This window comes from Myotis lucifugus, unplaced genomic scaffold (genome assembly GCF_000147115.1).
Source record: "Myotis lucifugus unplaced genomic scaffold, Myoluc2.0 scaffold_40, whole genome shotgun sequence".
In the NCBI taxonomy this organism is placed as follows: domain Eukaryota; kingdom Metazoa; phylum Chordata; class Mammalia; order Chiroptera; family Vespertilionidae; genus Myotis; species Myotis lucifugus.
Window position 1 is genome coordinate 7,654,215 of NW_005871088.1, and position 25,703 is coordinate 7,679,917.

The 25,703-nt window shown below is 38.9% G+C and overlaps 1 pseudogene; it reads right to left on the reverse strand.

Annotated features, from left to right (window-relative positions):
* Nucleotides 1–5,798: 5,798 nt before the first annotated feature.
* Nucleotides 5,799–25,703, reverse strand: part of LOC102441289 — a 27,015-nt pseudogene continuing 7,110 nt past the window's right edge.

Consider the following 25,703-nt stretch of genomic DNA (forward strand, 5'->3'; position numbering starts at 1 on the left):
CTGTTTCAAGCCACTAAATTAGTAAAAATTCTTTACACAGCAATATAAAACAAATATAGCTACTTAAAAGGGAATAAGGGGAGTTTTTTGGTGTTTCAAGTTTTTCTACAACCTTCCCAGAAATCTCAGACATTATTAAACCTCTTATAGTTTTATCATGCCAGAAGTAATTATGTGATTTCCTTTTTCATCTTTCTTCTAAATTTAACATTTTGGTCTTGAAAACACATAAAATACATTTTATGCCAAAATTTTTTGAGATTCTCCATCTGTACTTAAAACTAATAATAATGTTCTTAGAGAAACCAGAGTGATCAGGTTACTTATTTTAAGGGCTTATTGCTTTTCTCAACCTATATTTTGAGGGCGCATCACCTACTAGTATTTCCAACATAAAATGAGGATCTTGGAATCTAATTAATTCCACTGCTGTACATGTAGCCTAGAACTCACTATGAATCATACTCAATCCACATCACTCCTGACTCTGTCTGGAGAGGCCAGAGTCTTGCCATTCTCCTGGATACTGTGGGAATAATCAAATTAGAATACCTGCAGCCCATTGTTTTTTAATGCCTCACATTCTTGTCATCCTTAGTTATCTCCAAAAATATAAGCTATTTTCTTTAGCCTCTTATGCTCATATAGTTCTGTGCTTCGTGCTGTCCCAAACAATTCTTTTACTTTGAAAACTTGTCCTGAAGTTCTACTTTAACCAAAACCTGGCTGTGGTCCAAGAACAGTGCCCTCCCAGCAGCTATGTCAAGTAGAGTCTGTTTATTCTCCTACTCCTCAATTATCTGAGCATTACTTGGTATTCATCTTGTTCTTTGTCCCATTACCCCTTGCTATGGACTGAATGTTTGTCTCTCCCCAGAATTCATATGATGAAACCTAATCCCCAATATAATGGTATTTGGAAGTGGAGTTTTGGGGAGATAATTAGGTCATGAGAGGGGAACCCACATAAATGGGATTAGTGGCCTTATAAAAAAACCCCAGAGAGTTCCTTTACCATTTGCCATCTATGAACCAGGAAGTGAGCTGTCACCAGACATCTAATCTGTTGGCACCTTGATTTTAGACTTCTCAGTCTCTAGAACTGTGAAAAATAAATGTTGTATAAGCCAAGGCTATGGTATTTTTGTTAGAGTGAACCAAACTGAATAAGATTCTCCTCTAGTTGGCAAAACTTCCTGCTCTTATAGAGTTAAGCAGTTTCACAAGCCTCTACTTCTCTTTTTTGCTGTCACCTCCAAACTTCCTGCATATCCCCCATCTTCAGAATTTTGGACCTAGTCATAATTTCATATTTACACCAAGTTCTTTTGCCTCATAGATGAGCCATTTGCCTGATTTTCTGGTTTCAAAATATTTAAACCTTTTGATTTCCTGATATTCACTTCCACTGTACCTCAGCCAACCATTTCCATGGTTACATCCTCATCCTGATAATAACCTAGTACTTCTGCTCTTCTAATATATTAAATTAAAATATTTCAATATTTGATTAAAACCTTATCTTCTTCCACCTCTCTTGTTGATTTACATTACCTCTGATTATTTGATCTCAAAATGACCACTAGTCTTTTCATCCATCTACTTTCTCCCTATGTTCACTCCCTTTCTTAACCTCATGATTTGTCACTTTATTCTCCAAGCAATAATGCCAACTCACTGTTCTGTCAACTTAACTTCTTGCACTCATCTGTATTTCAGCTAGCTTGTATGATTGACTATTGTATTATTCATTTATTATCACATCAAACATAAGCCCATGAGCTGTGCCTCATCACAATGAAGATCTTTGTAATTCCCCATGTTGTCACACTGAACTGAAGGCATGCAAATGGGTCCCACTATGCTAGTAAGGCCAGTTCTCTGACTCAAAAGCAGCAATGAGAATGAGAACACATTTCCTTCCTTCCTATTAGCTTTAAATGAATCTCCTCCACAGTTGACTGTACGTGAGCACTTTTACTCAACCCTAGAAGATCTCTAGGAGGTCTCATTTATCTTAATTTTTACTGATAATAGACACAGATGTTTGGAGCAAACAGAATGAATTGTGAATGCAAAGTAGCTCTTCAAAATCACCTGGATATTTCTGTCCAAGGAACCTCTTGTGGAATAGGAAGGGCATTGGTACCTAAAAGGCATCAATGGCTTATTCCCTTATCAAATTTAGAAATTTAATCAGCAGTAACTCAGGATTTATTACTTGAATGATGAAACATCAGAAGAAGTTCATTTACTAGGCTGAGTCTCTTCTGTAAAGGACCACATGCCTAAGCTGTAGTGGGTTGCAATCCCCCATATCCAGTATGATTATAATGGAAATATTTTTTGTAAATAGCAGCTAAGTCAAGCATTAGCAGGTGAAAATATGCAATATATAACTTACATACCCCTAAGGCAAAATGTGTTCTCACACTCCACTGGTTTGAACTTATTGATTATTTTAACTTTACCTATACTAAGTTTTACACTTTCAGGATCTAATGAGCAATTCATTTGAATTCCTGATTTATGGAATAAATTAGGTAGTGGCACTGCAGTGTGTATCTTTTTTAACCTTTTAAGAAAGTTAGATTTGCTAGAGTTCAGCACATTGGATGAGAGGATGAACAAGAAGAAAAAAATTTTGAATATTAGTGCAGTTAACATAGATAAAACACAATCCTATTCTTTAAATATACTTTTATTAATTTCAGAGAGGAAAGGAGAGGGAGACAGACATGAAAACATCAATGATGAGAGATCAATCATTGATTGGCTGCCTCCTGCATGCCCCCTACTGGTGATCAAGCCCGCAACCCAGGTATGTGCCCTTGACTGGAATCAAACCCAGGACCCTTCAGTCTAAAGGCTGACGCTTTATCCACTGAGCCAAACAGGCTAGGGTCCAATTCTATTTTTGAATATTATGCTATCAGACACTGTGGTAGGTGTTGAGAATGAATGGGATATGGGGATTAGCATGTACTTGTGAATACTTCATAGTTTGGTAGGAAAAACACATGGATAGTCTGAAAAACACTATAATGAAAATATGAGGAAAGTTATATGAGATCTTAGAGAAGGAAGTGTCTAACTATGTTCAAAAGAGCATAAAAGGGCTCCACAGGACAGTGATATTGCATTCTTTCATTCCTCAGGCAAATATGTAATTTGTGCCAATTAAGCACCAGGCACGAGTGCTAAGCAATGACATGTTCTTATTTACCTTGGGACAGCAGAACTTGACTGGAGCCTCAAGGCCATCTACTCTATGACTAACATTAATTCAAGAAACAAAAGCAGCCTATGAAATAATCTCATTGAGTTGTCATCATTTTTTTATTAAATTAAGCGGAAATGACAAGCAGCTATGTGTCAGGCACACTGAGTACTTTATTGAAAGTGCATCATTTAATCTTCAAGACAAATCATAGCTCAAAGAATAAATCAATTCTATAAACATCGAGTTATTTAGCAGCTTCCCTCAACCAGGCATTGTACTGGATGCTAGAATATCAAAAGTATGAAGGCATGACTTTTGTCTTCCTGAAGTCCCTGGTTCAGTGAGAGAGAGACACATAAATATCATTCTGATGGGTAATATTAAGTGTTAAAATAGAAACAAGGAGCATGATGCCCAGGGAGCACAAAGCAGCAAACACTTCCTAATGTGTGGGCTCCATAAAGGCTTCTACCTGGAGACTTGGAGGCTGGGTGAACAATGATTACTTAAGTGCATATGCAGAGGAAGGGCATTCCAGGAAGAGAGGTCAGCCTGAGCATATGCCTGGAGGTGAGATGATGAGAGCTAAGACAGGTGTTATTGGCTGTAATTCAAAGGTGAAGAAGCTGAGCCTCAGTGAATTTAATAAAACACCTCCTGCCCTCCCCACTAGGATCACCCCACTAGTAAGTTAAAAGCCAGGAGTAAAAACTCTGGCTGGTGTATCTGCAAAGCCCATGTTCTTTCCATCACCTTAAGCTTCTTCACAAGAATGTGACATTTAACCCTGAAGAACAGGGAGCCTAAGCACTCTAAGGGGGGTGGGGATTAATGCCAAGAAGAAAGATCTCAGTTAGTTAAAGGAAATGTAACTAAAGGAAAAACAAAACAAAAGAGAAATGGCAGGTGACAAGAAGTAAAGAAAGAAAGAGAAGCAGTGAGAATCAAAATTTTAGTAGGAATAGTTGCTATTAAAACCTCTTGAATGCTGCCATTGTGACCTGACATGTATCCAAATGCATCCTTCTCCAACACCAGGCACTGTCTCTGCCTGCTGACATGCTGCTCATCCTTATCATTGCAGAGCTTGTATTCCCATAATATGAAGCTCAATGGAAGCCCTGAACTTTTCATTAATCATTCTTTTTTTTTTCATACTTGTATATGCCATGCATGCAAAAGACTCTATAGAGGACTTTAAAAGCATACTGCAAATGTATTTCATCTCTATTGTGAACTAAGTCAGTTTGGGGGCTAATGTAAGTTTGAAGTCATCATTTACAAATATTGTTTCCAAGGGAAAACATCTGCACTATGCTGTGAAAAGATAATAAAAAGACATGAATTAAACAAATGTTACATATAATTTTCCTATGATTTGTTCACTGAGACAAACTTCTTTCATGGAAGAACTAGTGGCCCAGTGCACGAAATTCATGCACAGGGGGGTGGTGTCCCTCAGCCCGGCCTGCATCCTCTCCAATCTGGGACCCCTTGGGGGATGTCTGACTGCCAGTTTAGGCCCCAGGGATGGGGCCTAAACTGGCAGTCAGAAAACCCCCTTGCAATCCAGGACCGCTGGTTCCTATCCGCCCACCTGCCTGCCTGCTTGATCGCCCCTAACCACTCTTCCTATCAGCCTTCTCACCCCCAACTGCACCCCCCTGTCGGCCTGATCACTCCCAACTGCCACCTCTGCCTGCCTGCTTGCCCACAACTGCCCCCTGCTGGCCTGATCACCCTCAACTGCCTCCCACTGCTGGCCTGCTCACCCCCAACTGCCCTCCCCTCCTGGCCTGATCACCCCTAACCGTCTCTGCCTCAGCCCTGCCACCATGGCTTTGTCTGGAAGGATGTCCGGAAGGTCTCATGGTCTAATTAGCATATTACCCTTTTATTAGTATAGATAGGATATGACATACCGCCATAACTATAACATATCTACCAGTATTACTCTATGAGAATACGTACTTCATGCGATAGGAAGACATCTAATACATTACATTGTACATGTTGTAAGTAATAGGAAATACTGTATTCGTAGCAATAATATACACCCTGTGACTTCCCTTCCTGATTTGGAAATGATTTCCCAGTTCTTTGAATGTTTCCTGGCCCCTGATGTTTTTTGTGTGTTTTTTGTTTGTTTTTGTCATTCAGTGTAATTTTATTTACTGTTTATTACACATGATTTGAGGTCTTTAATTTCTAACCACCAAAGACTCAAAGGACTATTTTTTAATGAAGTTTAAGATTAAAATTAGTGAATTCATATATTGATGTGTTTTTATTGTAAACATTTGAATTATTCACATTGCCATAGATCCTGAACTCATAAGCGTGGAACATGCACAGGCTGGCAGCAAGCCAGGAAGCCACTCTGCAAGCAAACAGATACTCTGCATAAGGAGAAAAGTCATAGCACAACAATTAATGTCCAACCTGAGTCACCTCAGAATGTTACATATATTGACTTCTTAATTCATATAGTATCGGGAACTGAACTGCTTGGTTGGTGATGGGGTTGACCTGGTTTTGGGAGGATAATTCCTGAAATAGTTAAGAAAAGGGGGGCTCAATCTTTCTTCTTGGTTGCTTGCTCCTCCCCAGCACCTTCATCTTTCTTCTCGTCCTCAGCTTCTTGGGCATCTTCTCCTTCACCTTCACCTCCTTCTTCCTCCTTTGGATCCTCAGATTCTTCCTTGGCACCTTCTTCCTCTTCCTCTCCTTCCTCCTCCTCAGCCTCTTCCTTCTCCTTCTCCTCCTCTTCTCCTTCAGAGGGGGGTTCATCCTTAGCTTCCTCGGCTTTTGCAGCCTCAGTGGTCTCCTCCACCTCGATCTGCTCCTCCTGGACGTGGCTGGTGTATGGAGAAGGGAAGGAGCGAGTGGACATCAAGTAGGAGCTGGTCTGTAAACCATTGTAGGCAGATCGGCCAAAGACCTGGGAACTCTGGAGGTAGCTGCTGGCTATGCTGCCCATGCTGGTGAAACTGAAGCAGGTCTCCTCACCTTCCAAGAGTTTCCTGTAAGCTGCAATGTCAATGTCCAAAGCCATCTTCACATTGAGGAGGTCCTGGTATTCTTTTAAATACCATGCCATTTCACTCTTTGTAGTTCTCAACTCATTTTCTAATTTGTTGATTGTGTCTTGCATAGCTCTAATGTCAGCATTCTGCTTATCCTTCACCTCTTGCAGCTGCTTTTCTAGCACTTTGTTCATGCCCTGTCATGCTTCCATCTCCAGGGTCTTGGCCTTGAGTAGGCGGCAGCTCTCGGACACCTCGTCCTTGGCTGCACGCACCACTTCGGTGTTCTTGGCAGTGCTCTAGATCAGCATGGTGAAGGGCTCTTGAACCATTCTTGGGCATTCTACATTTTCTTGGCAGCCAGCTTCTCGTACTGGGCTTGGATGTCCTTAAGTGCGGCGGAGAGGTTGGGCTTGAAGAACACATCCATCTCCATGGAGATCTGAGCCTCTGGATCTGCACCTGCACCTCAGTGATCTCCTCTTCCCGAACCTTCTTCAGAAAGGCGATTTTGTCCATCAGGCTGTCAATGCGCTTTTCGAGCTCAGCACCAGCGAGAGCCGCCTCGTCTGCACCTTTGCGCGCCTCCAGCAGCCGGCCCTCGGCGTCCTGGCGGTTCAGCACCTCTTCCTCGTAGCGTACCTGCAGGTTGTTCTCAGGCCCTCCTGAGTCCCAGTGCCTCCTAATGGGGTCCGAGGCTGCACCCCCGATCCTGCTGCCCTCTCCTCACAGGGGACTGGGGCGCGGTGGGGTGGGGTGCAGGTGTCTCATTTTCATTAAAATGTTCAACCCGCACGGGCTCCACCGGTGTCCGCAGATGGCCCTGGGGCAGACAGTGATCCCGGAGGCACTCGCTGCCTCCACCAGAGCTCAGCCATGATGGTCCGGGGTGAGATAGCTACGCCAGGCCCCGTGGCTGCGACTTGGACCTGCTTCCTTAACCAGGGACCTAGCACTGGGCGGGTGGCAGCGGCGCTTCCTCCCCAGCCTGTGCTGGAGCGGGTCCCTGCAGTTTCAGAACCGAACTCCGAGGGCCTCCCCTGGCGGCAGCGGCGCTGAGCCCACTGGCTCTCCCTCAAACCCGCCAAGGCTTGCTTCTCACACTTGCTTCTCACACTTGCTGAAAACCTTCTCGGTCCACTTGCAATAGTAATCAGTTCGGGTTTAAAGGACTGGGGACTCCGTTGGGCCTGAAGGAACTGGGTGCCCCCATCTTGTGGCTATGGGTGCCTCCATCTTTGTGTCAGAGTGATGGTTAATTTGCATATTACCCGTTTGTTAGATAGGATACATACATTGATGACCTTGAAAGGCAGAGGTTTCTCTGAGCATTCATGGAACCAATCATTATCAGCATCAGGCCTTTCCTCCTCTTCTTTTGTTCATCTTTTGTCATTGTAAAAAGCCAGATAATACAAGACAAACCACAATTAGCACCATCACCTTTCCACCAAGGAAAACAAAACAAACTGGTGACCCTACATTTGTAAGTGAGTCTCTTTTGGGATGGCAGCTGGCTGCATTTTTATACAGCTACATGTTTTGTGACTCAGCAATGAAACTAGTGTGAAGTCTCTAGCCCATTGCCACTCCTTCCAACAGTTGTTTTTTAGAAATCAGCATTGTTTTTGCTGTCTACTTTCACAGGAAGATGACACCAGGCCTTGCATTCAAGTAAAAAAAGAAATAAAAGTTAATAAGCTATTCAGTTTGGTATTGGGGGAATTCATTTATAAATTGATGTACTGAAAATGTTGCATCCACAGTAAGGAACAGCCTGGCAACACTTAAATATACCACAGTAGGAACACATCCTAACCAGTTTCCCACTTCTTAATTTCTTTTGTTTGTTCCAAAAATGTGTTAATTTCTGTTAATCACCTGGCTTCATTGCAGTTGTAATTTAACTTTTTCTCTGCTTCAGTTCATGAAGCAACTTTCTGTCTCTATTTTCTTTCTTAATGCAGGGCTGATTGTGTACATTCTCCATTAGAAGTCTGACAAGGAGGATGCAATTCAGCTTTTTCTCTTACAGTCTATAAAAACAAATAGGACCAGAGCAGATGTTGGGGTAAATTTGTCAATATATAAGAAAACTAAAGTTTACTGTCTGCTTCCCTCACCTGTTCTTCCTCCCTAGCTCTCTCCCTGCCTCATATTCAATAAAAGCTAGCATCAGCTATTCACATGTTCTCCACAAGGAGGCTATGTTTAACTTTTGTTTGCACTGAGTAGCTTTAGCAAATATTGTTTTTGGCATCATACAAATATTGCCAACTGCATGATGATGCTCCCTTTTCACCACAGCCATACATACACACATACAAACACGTTTTTAAATACAGCCTCGGCTCTGTGCCCAAAACATGAAAAGGACTTTTTAAAAAATGTTCTCAATTAACCAATTTAAGAAAACACCATTTGCTTGACTAAACAATAGAGGGCTGATCCCTTGGATACAGTAGATCCAGAAGTATCTGTGGCAGATGTGGATGCTGAATGGAAATTAAGGCAAGCCACAATAGAATTAGAGTTGGGTTTTCAGCATAGTCATGGCTCCTTCATCAAGTGACTTTTTAAAGGTTCTGGTCTTTGTGGAGATTGAAAGTCCAACCATGGGACATTATGTGACTATATAATCCAATTTTCTCTTGACAAACTATGTACTATCCAAACTCCAAGTGATAAAATCAGGCCCAGCAATAAACAACCTACCATCAGGTGGAAGTGTGATTTATAGGACCAGTCTTGAGCAGACCTGGAAGGCAGAAATAAGTTGTAGTCACAGATAACTTATATTCTCAATGTGATTACTCATTCCATCTGGTTATAACTCCCTCACTGTGGCCTCCTAGGTAGTTTCCAATGGAAGGTTGGATATGGGGGAATGTCTATATGCTGACACCTGCAAATAGTGGACTGTGGTGGTGTTACACCCCCACTCAGGAGCAGCCCTGAAAGACACAGACAAAGTGGGCATAACCTCAAGCAGTGCATCCAGATGTATAGTTTCCCTAAGAAGAAGAAAAAACTGAAAATATGGATTCATGAGCATTGTAGAAGAGGTATATGAATCGGACCTCTCAGAATGGGCACACAGATTGAAGATGAAATCACTGTCCCATGTAAAGACACACCCAAGGTTATTCAATGCAGAGGAATCTCAATAATCAGATGGACCAAATGGTCCATTCTGCAGATGTTAAGAACACCCATAATCGTTTTCTGCTTGTACAGTGAGCTCATGAACAAAGAGAGCATAATGCCTACAATGAAGGTAATTCATGGGCTGAGTCACTTGGACTTCTCTCAGCCAACATGATCTGTTTACTACAACTCCTGAGGGCCCAAACTGCCAAACAGAAGCCAATACTGTGTATCTTTCTTGGTACTGCATAATAGCCAGCTACGTGAATCAATAATAATTATAGATTCCTCCTGTCAATACTTACCTTGGAATGAACTTTATTCTGGATTTGCAGATAGTAATCTTGTCTGCCTGTAAATTTACAGATTAATGTCCAATGATGCTCTCCTAAACCATGGCTAAATTTCTTCCTTAAAAGTGAAACATGGACTATTGCCTATGGAATTTACTGGCCTATAGCACAGAAGCAGCTGTTCATATTAAATGATAAACTCAACATTTAAATACCTGATTAAAGAAACAGCAGGGAGATGACTTTTGGAGTTTGAAGTGCTGTTTTACAGAGTATTATATAAGCTCTGAATCCAAAACATATTTATAACTGGGTCCTGGAATCATGATATAGAATGAGAAATGAAGGAGACATAGCCCACTGTATTGACACCAAATCACAGACTGTGGCTAATGTCTTCTCTGGTCAAATGATCAGGGACTTGGGACAAACAAGATTTGAAGACACCTGACAAAGAGATTTAGGGAAGAAATGTGCATAAGATCATCTCAGAAGATGCCTAGAGCCTGAGACTATTTGCAGCCCATGTGAATCTCACCAAAATTGCCCCAGTTGTATGGAAGACTCTCTTACAAACTATTTCAAACATATAAAAATGGTGTACATAAAAATTTAATAAAAACCTGTTTACCCACTACTCATATTAAGAAATAAAATATTATCAATACCATTTAAGGTCCCTGGGTAACCTTTGGTGATCTCATTATCCTTATTCCATACACCGCCCTCCCAGATATAAATACTACCTACTACCAGAAATCTATTTGTTTATCTTTCCATTCATGCTTTATAAGTTTATTACACATGCACATATCATATATATAAACATTGATTTTCATATTTTTAAATTTTGCATAAATGGGAACATCTTGTTTAGATCCTTCTACAACTCTCTTGTTTTATATTTTTACTCAAGATTAGGAAAATTATCCATGTTTAATTTCCACTTATGTATAGTAGTCCAGTGAGTGAATTCATAATGACTATAGTTATCTACTTCCTTTTGAGTATCATATGTTGTTTCTATATTATTTTTTGCTATTATAAATAATTCTATAATTTTTGTAATTGTATCTGTGTACATTTCATTTATCTTGGGTTTTCTTGTGTAAGGAATCATATTGTCTGAATAAAAATGCCCCTTTATGAATCCTGATTTCTTCTTTATACAATGTATTATTATAGTGCATTTTGAATACACACATACATATATGACTACATATATAGGGTGGGGCAAAAGTAGGTTTACAGTTTTGAGAAAATAATATTGTAGTATTATTTATTAGTTATATTATTTTTCTGTGTGAACAACTATAAACCTACTTTTGCCCACCCTATATGTATATATGTGCACATATATGTGCACATGTATATGTATATATGCATAGTGTGTATGTGTATGTAATAGATTTATTAGGTTACACAATCTGTGGTGGTTGACCTTTTCTTTTGAGTCGTGTTCTGGAGCTTGAAGTCAATAGGTGGATAGTCAGGAAGAACATATGGGAAGTGAAGAGGGGAGTAGCAAGAAAAAACTGTAACCTTCAAGGATGAGCTGGGACTCACAAACATATACTAGAACTCATGTTGGTTGCTTACTGCCACCAGGCCTCCAATTTTCAGGATTGGAGTGTCCTGCAAGAGAAGCTGGTACCCTGAAACATGGCGTAATTTCAAATACCTGGATCAGGAGTTGGATAAACTGAAAGAGTAGATCCAGCAATGCTGGAAGACTTGGGGTTGCCACTGTATATAAACAGGCAAGCTAGTGGACAAGCTTCATGCATGAGCTGCAACAGTATCTTTTGTTCTGCTACAACCTTCTGAGCATAATAAGAATATGGCTTATATTGTATTTCTGCCTTACAAATCACATGCAAGATATCTTTCATAGCCCTTTATAACTGAGATCTATGCAGGGAATGTGATTATGGGAAACATCGTTCCATTTTATTATTTCAACAAAATATAGACAGACCAGATTATTCATAGTCTAGAGTTCTTCTCTTTTGTTTATATTCCTCTTTTATGTCAATTCCTCCTGCTATTGAGATGGGTTTACTGGTTGGTGGTACTTTTACATGTTAGTACATCAGTTGAAGAACATTGAGGAGGGCTCACACAGTACTAGGGATGAAAGGGAAAACCTCTGGAGGTCCTGTCATGAAACTATAATAAATAATTCAGGAGAATTTGGATCTCCTCTTAGAAAAGGAATGAGTGTGCTTTTGGTTGTATAAGGAAGAGTTGCATCATATTGCAGAGGAAATTATTTGGGGGAGATTGACAGAAGTAGCAGTAAAAGAGATAGACTGTGTTAGGCATTATCATATGGAGATTGTAAAAAAGAAGAGCACATCATCCTTTTGGGAATTTTTCTCACTGTGAATAGAGTCAGTGAGATGATGCATCCTCATGCCTCACTCCTACTGTACAGAACGAAGAGAAAAAAAAACCTATGCCTAGACTTATAAATCATTCATGGAGTTTTGAAGCTTCGGTGAATATCATAAAGATGTAACAAATATTTAGAAGTCAGATTCATCATAATAAAACAATGACAGTCAAATGCTAAATATAAATAATAATGAAATTTTAAATACTTTAAGTGAATAATAATGAGGACTCTACAATCAATATCTACTTATCATTTATTACTAGTAACACATTTTTCTGTAATTTTTATCCTTTTGTCCATTCTAGAGAAACAAACTGATCCTCAATTCAACTATTCAGTTTATTTTAATTTTATTTAGTAAAATAATTACATATATATATTTGCTTAAATGGAGGAAATGAATAATTATATGGTGATATTTAATTTATCTGATGGTCTCAAACCCTGACAGTTGCTAGAGTTGAGAGCATAATTTACTTCTTGGTAGGCTGCTTGATTGTCAGCACTAACAGTCCCCTAGCTAATTAGATTGTCATAGGGCACTAGAAAGCATTTAAATATGATGGCATCAAATCAGAAATTGCAATGGGAACAGCATCTGGGCTGTCCAACCTCTTAATGACTTGCCCTGAAATATCAGAAACAGCAAGAATTTCAAACATTTTGGTAGAAAAAGACAAAATTGAATTAATTTTAGGTAAAAGCATATTGCTTCAATTCAGCCTCTAAAAAGAGTAAAAGGGCCCAGCCCGTATGGTTCAGTGGTCGAGTGTTGAACTATGAACCAGGAGGTCATAGTTCAATTCCCGGTCAGGGCACATGCCTGGGTTGCAGACTCAGTCCCTGGTTGGGGCCATGCAGGAGATAATCAATCAATGATTCTCTCTTATCATTAATGTTTCTATCTCTCTCTCTGGCTCCCTTCCTGGCTGAAATCAATAAAAAATGTATTAAAAAAGAAAAAGAGTGAAACAGAAAAATACATGGTACTGAATTTAAAGTGTCAGGAAAGTCAATGTCACATTGCTTTTTGATACTGCTTTCTACTCTTTGTAAAAAGTCATAACAAAGAACTCTATATTCTCTCCTTCTGCCTCTAAAAGCCAATTATGGATATTAAATAATCTGTAGAATGTTAATGTTACAAAAGACCAGAGAAAAACCAAGCCACACTTAGAGAAAAGAAGTTAAATTTTATTATTAAATTCTGCGCAGGCCCAGATAAAAATGTGTCTTTCAAATTCTGGGCCCCCCAACATGGAGAAAACTTTTTCTATTTATACTTTTTCCAGTCCTTTGTTTCCCAAATTTGGAATGAGACTTCCGGGCCTTCTGAGAAAGAAGGCCTGCCTGCTGGGAAGGGGCCATGAGACCATATCTCAAGGCCTGGCCTGGTGTCTGCACTGACAACTCTGTCTGGGGCATAGTTTACGGCCTCTCTGGAATGAGAGTAGTCTTATTTTCCTTATTATTTAAGCAAACAAGTGTTTACAGAAGCCAACATAGCAGGGTTAAAATTTCAAACAGCAGTTTTTATATAAGATGGATGCTTCAATACTGGGTAAATATTTTCAGGTAACCCTATATAATAAAAGTGTAATATGCTAATTAAACCAGACATTCCTCTGGACGACCTTCTGGACAAAGCCGGGGTTGCAAGGGCCGAGGCAGAGGCAGCTTCCATGGTGGGTGGGCACCGAGGCAGAGGCGGCCTCTGCTGCAGTGGGGGCCAGAGCCCCTTGCACTAATTTTGTGCATCGGGCCTCTAGTATTACATAAATTGCTATAAACAATGGCAGCTTAATAAAAGGCATATTATATGTAGACGAAAAAATCATTTTTCATCCTTAGAAATGGTAGGTGAATCATGTTTATCAATATATAAGTTAATATAGTGTTTGCATGAGAACAATCATCAATAATAGCTATTTTACATCAAGCACCTACTTTGTGTTAGCCAGGGTGTCAAGTCATCATACATACTATCATTAATCCTTACAGCCTCTGTGTGGGAGATAATTATTTTCCATACTCACAAATAAGTACATTAAGGCTCAGAGAGGTCAATATTCTTTCCAAAGGCCACAGAGATAATTAACGGCAGATCTAGTATTGAAATATTCTTAATCTGATTCTAACAACCTTGTTTTTTAACCATTGTACCATGCTGCTGTTTCCATTTAAAACACACTGTTCCACTGCACCCCTGTTCACATGGAGCAACCCAACTAAAGTAAAACCAGACTCTTCTCTGAATTTTTAAAATGGTTTAGAATTGCAAAATTCCATAGTATGCAAATATTTCCAGATAAACTTCCAGAGAATGCTTTGATTCAGCTGATTTCCCCATGAATACATATAGAATTTAGTTTAATCATTCAAGTTCCTCCATCTTGTAGGAAACAGAAGGAAATCAAATAAAATTTGTATATGTAGATCAGTGATTCCCAAAGTGGGCGCTACCCCCCCATGGGCGCTGCAGCGATCCAGGGGGGCGGTGATGGCCACAGGTGCATTTGTTTTAACTTTTTTTGTATTACCTTTCTATTCTGAGTTCAATAAATAGTTTCATAATTTCAAACTTCAATGTTTCTAATTTACACTTTCTTTACTATATTTTACGAAAAAGGTAGAAACATTAATACATATATCTTTCTGTTTAATTGCTATTAAAATTTTTAAAAAATTAATTTCCAGGGGGCGCTGAGTAATATTTTTTCTGGAAAGGGGGCGGTAGGCCAAATAAGTTTGGGAACCACTGATGTAGATTAAGATCAAGACAAATACCTAGATTTGTGAAACCATGAGAAAATGTTTCAAGTTGAGAATAGTATGACTATGAAAACAGGGAGCAGGGCTCAAATATGGAAAGTTTACAGTAGATAATATGCCTCTCAGATTGTCATAGCTTTTAGTATCAGCAGGAGAATATGTTATAGGCATGGTATAAACCAGAGCCCATGATTCCAAGTTTCTACATTATGGTACCAGATTTGGGCAGCCCTAAGCTAAAGATTTGTCAGCTGTCTTCACCATATAAATTGGGACTAGACTACAGAGACAAAGTTGAATACATAGTGTGCCTTTTAGGCTGTCAGCAGAATTATAACATTGTTTCAATGATTTAGGGGACTAAGAACTGCAGGCCATCCTGTAATATATATTCCAGTGACTGTGACGTAATTATGACTGTGTGTGCTTTTTACTTTTCAGCAACTTCCTTTGGCCACACTCCTACACTGAATTGTCAGTGTGTTGATCAGCTCCTTATATTAATAGCACACTTTCTCTCTCTCTCTCTTTCTCTCTCTCTCTCTCTCTCTCTCTCTCTCTCTCTCTCTCTCTGGAATGCATTTAGATTTTCTCAGATTAAACCAGTTGTAAAGGTAGGACATAGCTTTTGGAAACTGATATGACTTACAGTGTCCACTTAAGAGACCAATTTAATAAAAGTCATGTCAAAATGTTTCTATTTTCTCTTCAAAAGTAATCTCCATTTGCTCAGTGGCCAAGTATTATACTTGAATCTCCTTTTTGAAATCTTTTCTCTGAGCATAGGATTTAAAACCTGGTGATCTCAAGGAGGTAATCATTTTTCCAGAAAAAAAAAGAGTGAAGATTATGAAGTAAATATAAAACACTCCTATTTCCTGTTCTTTAAATTAAAAAAAAATCATGTTATGATATTCATAGTTGATGTGTAAAGGGTTTTGTAAGGCAGCTTCAATGCTGAGGTATTGCTAATGAAAAAAAAATAGGCTACTTCCCATAAAATTTATGGTTTCCTAAACTTAGACATTAAATCCATTTAGCATACCCCTTACTCTAGAGAAATTTTAAATGAGATGCTTTGTTCAGTGAATTTTTTTGAATAGCTAGTGAATATTTTTATGTAAAAATCTATCACTAAAACTAGTGGCCTGGAGCACAGATTTGTGCACATTGAAAGGAAATTAATTAGAAGAAAGATTCGTGTGGTAATTACATCACTGCAAAAAATTACATGTCAAAATAGTATATATAATATCTATAATAATAAAAGGGTAATATGCTAATTAGACCAGATGTCCTTCCTGGTGAAGCTGGGGCCCAAGGGAAGCCAGCCTGGTCCCTGGTGCCTGTGGGTGGCTGGAGGAGGGAAGCAGCCCGGGTCCCGGGTGCTTCCCGACAGCCAAAGGAAGGAAGCCAGGTGCCGGGTGCCGGAGGGAAGCTGGTGCCGGCAGCCGGGGGAAGGAAGGCCTACTTTTGCATGAATTTTCATGCATTGGGCCTCTAGTAGTAGTATAAAATTTATATAGGTGTGCAATTGGCACCAGCAAGAGTTTTATATGTATTGTGCATGCGTGAGTCAACGTTTATTTTTAAATTGCCAGTGAGTGGCATATGTACCAGTCGGATGGTCAGATGGATGTACAGTCGGTCACTTAGCCCTTTATATATATAGAAAGTCTGAATGAAAACAAGTGATATAATATAATCAGTGTTATAAGGAGACCCAGTTTCAAAATAAGAAGCTAAAGGAAATTCTCTAACACCTCTAAAAACCATATTTCCACAGCTCTAATAAGCACATCTAAAAAAAATAACAAACATAGATCCTTTGCTTTAACATTAATTTGTAGCAAAAGCTCCATGAAGTCTAATCTCTTTAGTAAAGAACTTCAGGGGTGTTAGATCAAATAAATAGGTCTTTACTAAATAGGCATGCTATTACTTTTCTTAATTTCTTATTACTTCCTCTCTCCAAGATATAGATTACTCTATTTACATATTCAATGAACAAATCATCATTTTCTTTATGGTTTGTAATTTTATGATAGGGGTAAACCAATAAAATTTGACTATCAGAAGCCAAATTCTAGTAGAAAGATACAAAATCATGGAACCATTTTCATTCCTTTCTCATCTACTACCCTTGCCCAGTTTTGCCAGGGTGTTTAACATGAAAATCTATACCATGTCACTCCCCTAGTTAAAGACTTTACTTAACTCATTTATTATCCAACTTTTGCTAAGCTCTGACTATATGCTGGACATTGAAGCTGCTGGCGATAAGAGGAGCTCACAGTGTATGTAGTCAGGAAGACAAATAAGCAAACAGTTGATTGCAATGTATTCTAAATAAATTCTCTACTAAATTAGTACTCCCAATAAGGCAGTAAAGGATACTATTTAAACATTTGGAAGGGACTCTTAAAACAATGCTCCCCATTTCCTGTAGAATAAAGTCCACACACCTTACTGTGGCTTGAAAAGCTGTCATGGTGCAGATCCTTTCTGCCTCTGGAGCCTCATTGCCTCACATTTGTGCCCCGGCAACACCAGGCAGTTTGTTATTGTCCCTCCCATATCTTACTGTTTCTGATTTCTTCTCATTGTATCCTATCTGCTTATAATATTCTACCCCATCTTATCTACCTAGGGAACACCTACATGAACTTAACTATAAAGACTTAGCTCAGCCCTGCTGGTGTGGCCCAGTGGTTGAGTATCCACCTATGAACCAGGAGGTCACAGTTTGATTCCCGGTCAGGGCACATGCCCCAGTTGTGGGCTTGGACCTCAGTGGGGGCATTCAGGAGGCAGCCGATCAATGATTCTCTCTCATCATTGATGTTTCTCTCTCACCCTCCCTCTCCCTTCCTATCTGAAATCAATATATATATATATTTAGTGGTTTCTGTCTCCCATATGCTTCCTGACTTTCCTCACCCCCTACCACTTTGTACTCCAAGTTGAGCTTTCTACTGTCGTATATGATGACACCCACTGCAATTTTAATGCCTATATTTACATGGTTGACTGACTCACTAGACCATCAGTTGCATGAGATTAGAAACGGGGAGTACTCATTCATGCATGCTCTGGGTCTAACATACTGTCAGTGAGTTAATACTAATGAAGACTTTTCCTGTGCCTATAGCACTGTCATATCCATTGCTCATCAACAACTCTCTGAGTCAGGTCGGGAAGGTGCCCCCCACTTCCACTTTACAAATAAAAAAACAACTGATGTTCAATAAAGTTTAAGTGACTTGCTTCTGTTTACACAACCAGTAAGTGGACAAGTCAGTTCTTAGAACCCATTTCTGCCTGCTCTTTATTTCAGTGTTCTGGCTGCCATGTCATATCGATGTCCATCAAAGAGGTGACTACAGCTTTCATACCAGCACACCACTTTTCACAGCAGACCTTTCAATCCTATGACAAAATGATAGGACAAATAAGTAAAGCAGCTAATCACTCCAAATTCATTACTCCATGACAGGAAACTATTTCCTAGGAAACCAAACCTGGGCAATTTTATCAAAAATCAAAAGGAACAAATAGATGGCGTATTTAGTTAGTAGAGCTATTCAGTAAGGGAGCTGAAATTATTCATTAAGGTATAAAAGAACCCTTCTATTTAGCCACACAACAAAAAAGCTTGACTAATATACAATACTAAAACCGGGTATATTCAGTTGTAAGACCCTCATATTAAAATAAAAATAGGTTTAAGTAGAAAAGCATAAGTGAATTTTAATAAGGCTCTGATGACTCTAACACAAAGGCACTGTTTTCTAAGTAAATGATCAATTTAATCATCTGCTAAAAATAAAGTGTGTTTCTTTATTTTTCTTTATAAAAAAATCCATCATATAGCGATGAATTCAGCCTGTATTGGCAAAAATCTGCAGTGGTAGAAGAGAAAAATAAAATATATTCATCCATTAAAAAAAGATCTAAACAGGTTCTCTATTTCCCTGTGACACTTCCCTTCAGCCTCCACGTACATGACAAGCACACAACACACACACACACACACACACAACACACATTTTTTAAATAGCATTTTTTTTAATATATTTTTATTGACTTCAGAGAGGAAAGGGGAGAGAGAGAGAAACATCAATGATGAGAGAATCATTGATCGGCTACCTCCTGCACTCCCTCCACTGGGGATCGAGCCCGCAACCCGGGCATGTAACCTTGACAGGAATTGAACCCAGGACCCTTCAGTCTACAGGCCGACGCTCTATCCACTGAACCAAACTAGCTAGGGCAAAACACACATTTTTGTCATGTGGGTATTAAGAGAAGTTATCATGACATATTTGCTTAAGCTGTGTACAATGCAAGGCACACCTAAAAAGGAATACAAGTGTTCTTGTGTGACTGGTAGAAAATCAAATTACTTTATAGGCACAGCTTGTAGAAAACTTCCCATGAAAGTGCAGGCTTTAGTGCTTGCTCCTTAGCCCAGCTTTTTTGGCTTATATGTAGCTTGCTCCTTGAATTGTTTTGTTCTTATTACACCTCTGGAATTTTATGGTTTATTGATGTCAACTTGGACAATTTTGAATTGTTACAGAAAAAAATCAAAGCTGACCATAAGAGACCTCTCTGTATTTATACTACATCTATTTATACCACTGAACAATTAAATCTAAAGCTGTTTTCTGTTGGGCATGGAGGTAAATCACCCGTATAGTCCCTTATGATCTTAAAGGTCATCTTCTCTTTGATGACAACTCTAACTTCTTGCCCACAAACCGTATTTATTCATGTAGTCCCACTAGGGGATTAGGCATCAGGTGCTGTCCCTTTCCTCTGTACTGCCATCTGAGGCTTTCACAGACCTCACAGATACTAATTCAGATGAATGTTTAAGCACTTCACTTACTGAGGAATCAGGCATGCATCCCAAAGTAGGGACAAATTGTGAACCAGAAGTTGGGACTTCATATAACTCCCTTTCTTGAACTCTTACCCTGCCTTTTGTTCAAGGGTGTGTGGGGCGGGGGGGAGGTAGGGGATTCATCTTATCACATGTGAGACAAAGTCCTTAGAACCTAATATTAATCTATATACTTATTCTCAATAAGAAAGTAACAGCTAAAATGTTAATTTCCATGTTAAGTCTCCTCTGGGCCAATGGCTGGATATTTCAAAGTCAAAAATGACATAAACGTAGCTATGGAGACAGTAATAATAGAATCCAGTGTTATTCATCTTATGAAATTACGAGAAACTCATATTAATCAGAGCCTCTGATGCCTAAGTACTGTCCCCTCTTTCATTTTGCAGCATGTAAAAATATAGTCAACTATCTGACACTCTTTCCTTTATAGCCTCTCGCTTTCTTAGCTGTGAATTAAGCTGATTTGCCTTTTAATATCTGCCAGCAGCCAGCCATTTGTCTCGAACTGCTGCCTGAAAGTGTTTATTGCTGCCTTGCTTTCAGTCCACCCTGAAGATCCCCTCAGCTTTACAAAGTTATGAAGGGCGATGATTCTGACCGGTTCTCCTTAGAATGAGTACTGTCATCAGAATAATGTTTGTGAGTGCCCACTGGATTAATGCTTTGCTAGCAGTTCTTATCTAAATTTTCTGGAGTTTGTAAGAAGAAAATGGGATATCAAAGCCTTGACTTTGTAGAGAACAGGCTAGAATGATGAATCTAATTCATGTAGTCAGTGTTATCCCATGACCCTAGAGTAACGTCCATACATTCTTCTACATAGCTTTCAAAGTCACTCCCTGATCTGATTTAAACCATCTTTTCCTGTGTTTAGCCCTACAATGCCTTAAGCATTATAGATCCCATTCATGACCCCGCGATCATAGTAATCTTCTTAAGAAATAAATTAATTCATATCATTTTCTTACTCAGAACCTTTCAATAATTTCCCATTGACCTCTGGATAAAGTGCCAAATCTAAGACATGGCTTAGAAAATCACTCATGCTCTGACACCTGCCCAGTTGTCTAATCCTTGCTATACAAGCCTTTCAATTCTTTTACCTTGCCATATTGTTCCCCATCTCATAAACTTTATATAATCTGATATTTTGCTTGGGACAGTCTTCACTAAACTATACATCATACCGCTAACTTACTCATTCTTATAATCTCCCATTAAATACAATTTTCTCAAAAAGACTTTCTCTGAACACCTACCTAATCTAAAATTTATTTCCTGATATTTTGTATGAGAGCACTCAATATAATAATTGTGTTAATTTACTTGTATAAATATATGATTGTTTGTTTGCTGCACTGTATCATAAATTCCCTGAGAGCAGAGAATCCCCAAAGCTAAATAGGACAACCTGGCACATATTTGGTAGCCAATAATATTTGATGAATGAATGATTGAATAAGAATACAGAATAAATGAGTTCAGCACACATACAGATATTCTAAAAGGAGAAATGATCCTACACCCTTGCCAAGTAAAATCCACCCCCAAATAGTTTCCTACCAAGGCAATGTTTTGTTTCCTACCGTTTTTCCTTGAAATTCCCTCTTTCTAAATTTCCATTTAATAGTTTTTGTTCTTTCAGCACATATCTCAAATGCCATTGCATAAAGTCTACCCAGTTCCCTAACCAGAATTGATTTCCTCATCATATGCTCCTTGTGCTTATAGTATTTCTTCTTTGCTTCTTCCTTAGAGAAATTATTTATCACATTTAAAACAAAACATGTTGAAAAGTCTGCATTTTTTTTCTTCTAGACTTTATGCTCCTGGTGAACATGGATCAGTATTGTTAATGCTTATTTCCTACTACATGCAATAAATGCAAAGAGGGAGACTGTGGAAGATATTGACAGTTGTCTCCTTAATATCCATTTCCACAAAGAAAACTAGCCTCCTTTAGCTATGTTCAGTCATGTGACCAAGTTCTGACCAATGGGGTATAAGTTGTAGTTGCAACTTCCAGGTTGTATCATTGAAGGGAACAGGTGTACCTTTGCCTGCTTATTTTCCTTTCTGTTTGACTAGAACACAAGTGAGGAGTCATTAGATATCTTCTCAACTTAGCAGAGAGGGATTGCATTCAAAGAAAGACAGAATAAGTATAAAGAAGTAGTTCAGGGCCTGACAACCTGAAACATCAAGCAAGCATAACTCAGCATTTCATAGAGCAGATCTAAGCTACGAGATCAGACTTTGACATATAGGAGAAAGAAACGTCCATCTATCTAGTTTCAGCTACTGCTGTTTGTGTTTCAGTTCCATGTAGCTGACTAGATATTTCACTAATACAATGTTACTGGCAACTTTCTGGTTTGTATACTTTTCAAAGCATAAGCAAACTTATCATAATCGACATGAATAGCATTCTTATTGGACACTACAAGTAAACACGATTGCCACCATTTTGCATACTCTTAAATGTGTTGACTTTCTTTTGGTCAGACATATGATTTATGTTTTCACTATGAGATATTTAACTACTTACTACTTCTGAACCTGATTTGCAAAAATAAAAAAAATAAAAATAATGACTTAGATTTTGACTATGAAATAGAATCATGATATATTGCCAAGAAACACTCTTCATAGTTTCTGATTGAAATTATTTTTCTTTGTAGTATCTTCATCTGGTTTTGGAATTAGGGTCATGCTGGCCTCGTAAAAAGAGCTTGGAAATGTTCCTTCCTCTTGGATTTTTTGGAATAGTTTGAGGAGAAAAGGTGTTAGTGCTTCTTTGAATGTTTGGTAAAAGTGCCCTGTGAAGCTCTTCAGATCGGGGTTTTGTTTGCTGGGTGTTTTTTGATGACTGCTTCAATTTCATCAGTTGTTTTCAGCCTATTCAGGTTTTCTGATTCTTCCTGATTGAGTTTTAGAAGATTGTATTTTTCTAGGAATTTGTCCATTTCATCCTGGTTGTCCAGCTTGTTGAAATATAGCTGTTCATAGTATTTTCTTATAATCCATTGTATTTCTATGGTGTTGGTTGTTACTTCACCTCTTTCATTTCTGATTTTGTTTATTTGGGTCCTCTCTCTTTGTTTCCTAATGAGTCTAGCTAAAGGTTCATCCATCTTATCTTTCCAAAGAACCAGCTTTCGGTTTCATTGATCTTTTATGCCTGTACCTTTGCATTTCCGTATACATTTTAGAATCAGCTTGTCAAATTCAACAGTTAAATTTTATTGTAGTTATGTTAAAATCTATAGATCAATTTGTAGAAAAATGATATCTTCACATGATTCAATGTTTTAATCCATAACTATAGTAGGCCACTGGGTACTGGTTTAATTTTATGTGTCAACTTGACTGCCCTAAGAGACACCCAGATAGCAGGTAACCCTCTTTTATTTCTAGGTGTGTGTGTGAGTGTGTGTCAGGAAGAGATTAGCATTTGCAGTAAATAGATTGGCTCTCACCAATCTGTTGAGGACCTGAATAGAACAGAGGCAAAGGAAGGACAAATTATCTATCTTCTTGAGCTGGGACTTCATCATCTTGTGCCCTAGAGTGTTTGCGCTCCTGGTTGTCAGCTTTCAGACTCCAGGATTTATACCAGTGCACTATCCCCAGTGCTACCCTGCCCTGTTATCAGCCTTTTGGATTCAGATTGAATTGCACCACTGGCTTTCCAGGTTTTCCAGTTTGCAGACAGCAGATTGTGGGAGACAGCAGATTGTGGGAGTTCTCAGCCGCCATAATCAAGTGAGCCAATTTCTACAATAAATTTCATATATATATATATATATATATATACTTTTTTCTCTAGAGGATCCTGGCTAATACACCCTTCATGTATTTAAATTTCCATTACTTGTTCATAATAATAGTTTAGAGCTTTCTATATAGAGGTCTTGCACATTCATAGCTACATATATACCTAAGTACATGATATATTTTATATGATTTAAATGCTAGTTTGACAAAGTTCATTTTACTGGAGTTCTTGCTGTGATATAGATATTACATTTAGTGTTTTAGCTATATTAACATATAATTAAAATAATATATCTATAGATTCTTAGGGTTTCTTCACTATATTTTTTATCTGCACATAAGGCATTTTAATCACTTCCTTTTAAATCTGTATATGCTTTATTTTTTCATGCTTTACTGCACTATCTAGAAACTGAAGTGAGATATTGAAAAGACATGGTATTAGTGGGTTCTTTTAACTTGTAACTGTCATCAACAAGAATACTTCAACATTAAATATGATATATGCTCTATTTTTTGTCTCCTGCATCAGATGAATAATTTTCTATTTCTACTTAGCTACATTATTTCTTCATGAGTAGGAATTGAATTTCTCAACTTTTTTTTCTGTATAAAAATTGAAATTATTATTGCTGGGGAATGAAACTCCCCTGTTCTTTGGGGGATCAAGATTCCCATGGGAGAATGGAATGTAGAAGAAGGGTTTATTTGCATAAAGTTACATTTCTTGGGTTCCAAAGTCTCCTGTCCCTTAAGCCAGTCCCTGAGGAGTGGCAGTTGGGAGTTCAGTGGAGCCAGAAACAAGGCCAGTGTCCAGAGCTTCTGTTCCATGTTGTAGATAGTTGTAGTTTAGTATTCAAGCTAGTCAAAGTCCATTAGTCCATGTGTGGAGGCCTACATGGCCACAGCCATGTGCACATGGGGGAGAGCAGCCCCCTGCAGCAAAGGCCATAGGAGCCAGGTGCCCTGGAGCCAAGAGAGAAGTGGCTCCTTCAGCTAGAAGTTTCCATATTTAAACTTTGCACCCTTGCCATGGCCATGCCCATCCTGGCCAATTACCTGTTTCCAGGTGTGATTGATTGGCAAGCATTTTCCCATGTCACTCAGACCTTACTGGGTATGTATCTAAACTGTCTTTGTCTAGTTCCTTCCTGAGGAATAGACTTGGAGAATGCTAAATGCAGCTTTTTGGCAAAGTGGTGTAAATGGCATGCCTACATTTTTTCTTCCTTTTCACTCTTTTTCTGTTAAGAAATAACCAGATTTTTATAATGGTATCATTATACATTATTTATTTCCTTTATTTTGTTAATGAGGTGCATTACATTGATTTATTTTTAAATGTTAAACCAAGATCAATATGGGAAAAACTATAATGATATTCTATGTATTAATAATTGATTATTTTTGTTAATATTTTTATTACAATGTGCGTGTCTAGTTTATAAGTTAGATTAGCCAGTCATTCTCTTTACTTGTAATTTCTTTACCAGTTGTTTTGGTATGACTGTATTCTGGTTACATAAAATGAATTGGAGAATGTTTCTTTTTTGTTTTCTTTCTATGGAAGAGTTTGTAAATGATTGGGGCTATTTCTTCTTTAAATTTCGTCTTTGGTAAAATTCTCTGATGAAATAACCTGGTGCATCTCATTGTGGAAATGCTTTTTATTATAGACTAGAGGCCTGGTGCACAAAATTCGTGCACGGGGGGGGGGTCCCCTCAGCCCAGCCTGCACCCTCTCCAATCTGGCACCCTTTGGGGGATGTCTGATCAGGCCTAAACCAGCAGTCGGACATCCCTCTCACAATCCTGGACTGCTGGCTCCTAATTGCTCACCTGCCTGCCTGCCTGCCTGCCTGGTTGCCTCTAACTTCCCCCACCCTTGTCAGCCTGATCACCCCTCACTGCCTCTACATGCCGGGCTGATTGCCCTAACTGCCCCCCCCCCTGATGGGAGAGGTAGCCACAAATGGCCCATGTACTGGAGTCTAGGCAGTCCTAAATGGCGACGCCCCTCGACGACTGGGACCTCATTAGTGCCGCCAGAGTAAGGAGGTCTGAGCGACTGCTCCGCAGATATGTCTGGGATCAGGCATCAAGAGGAGTGGAGGCGGTGGGTTGTTCCTCAGTATGAAGGCTGGTAGGCTGGGCT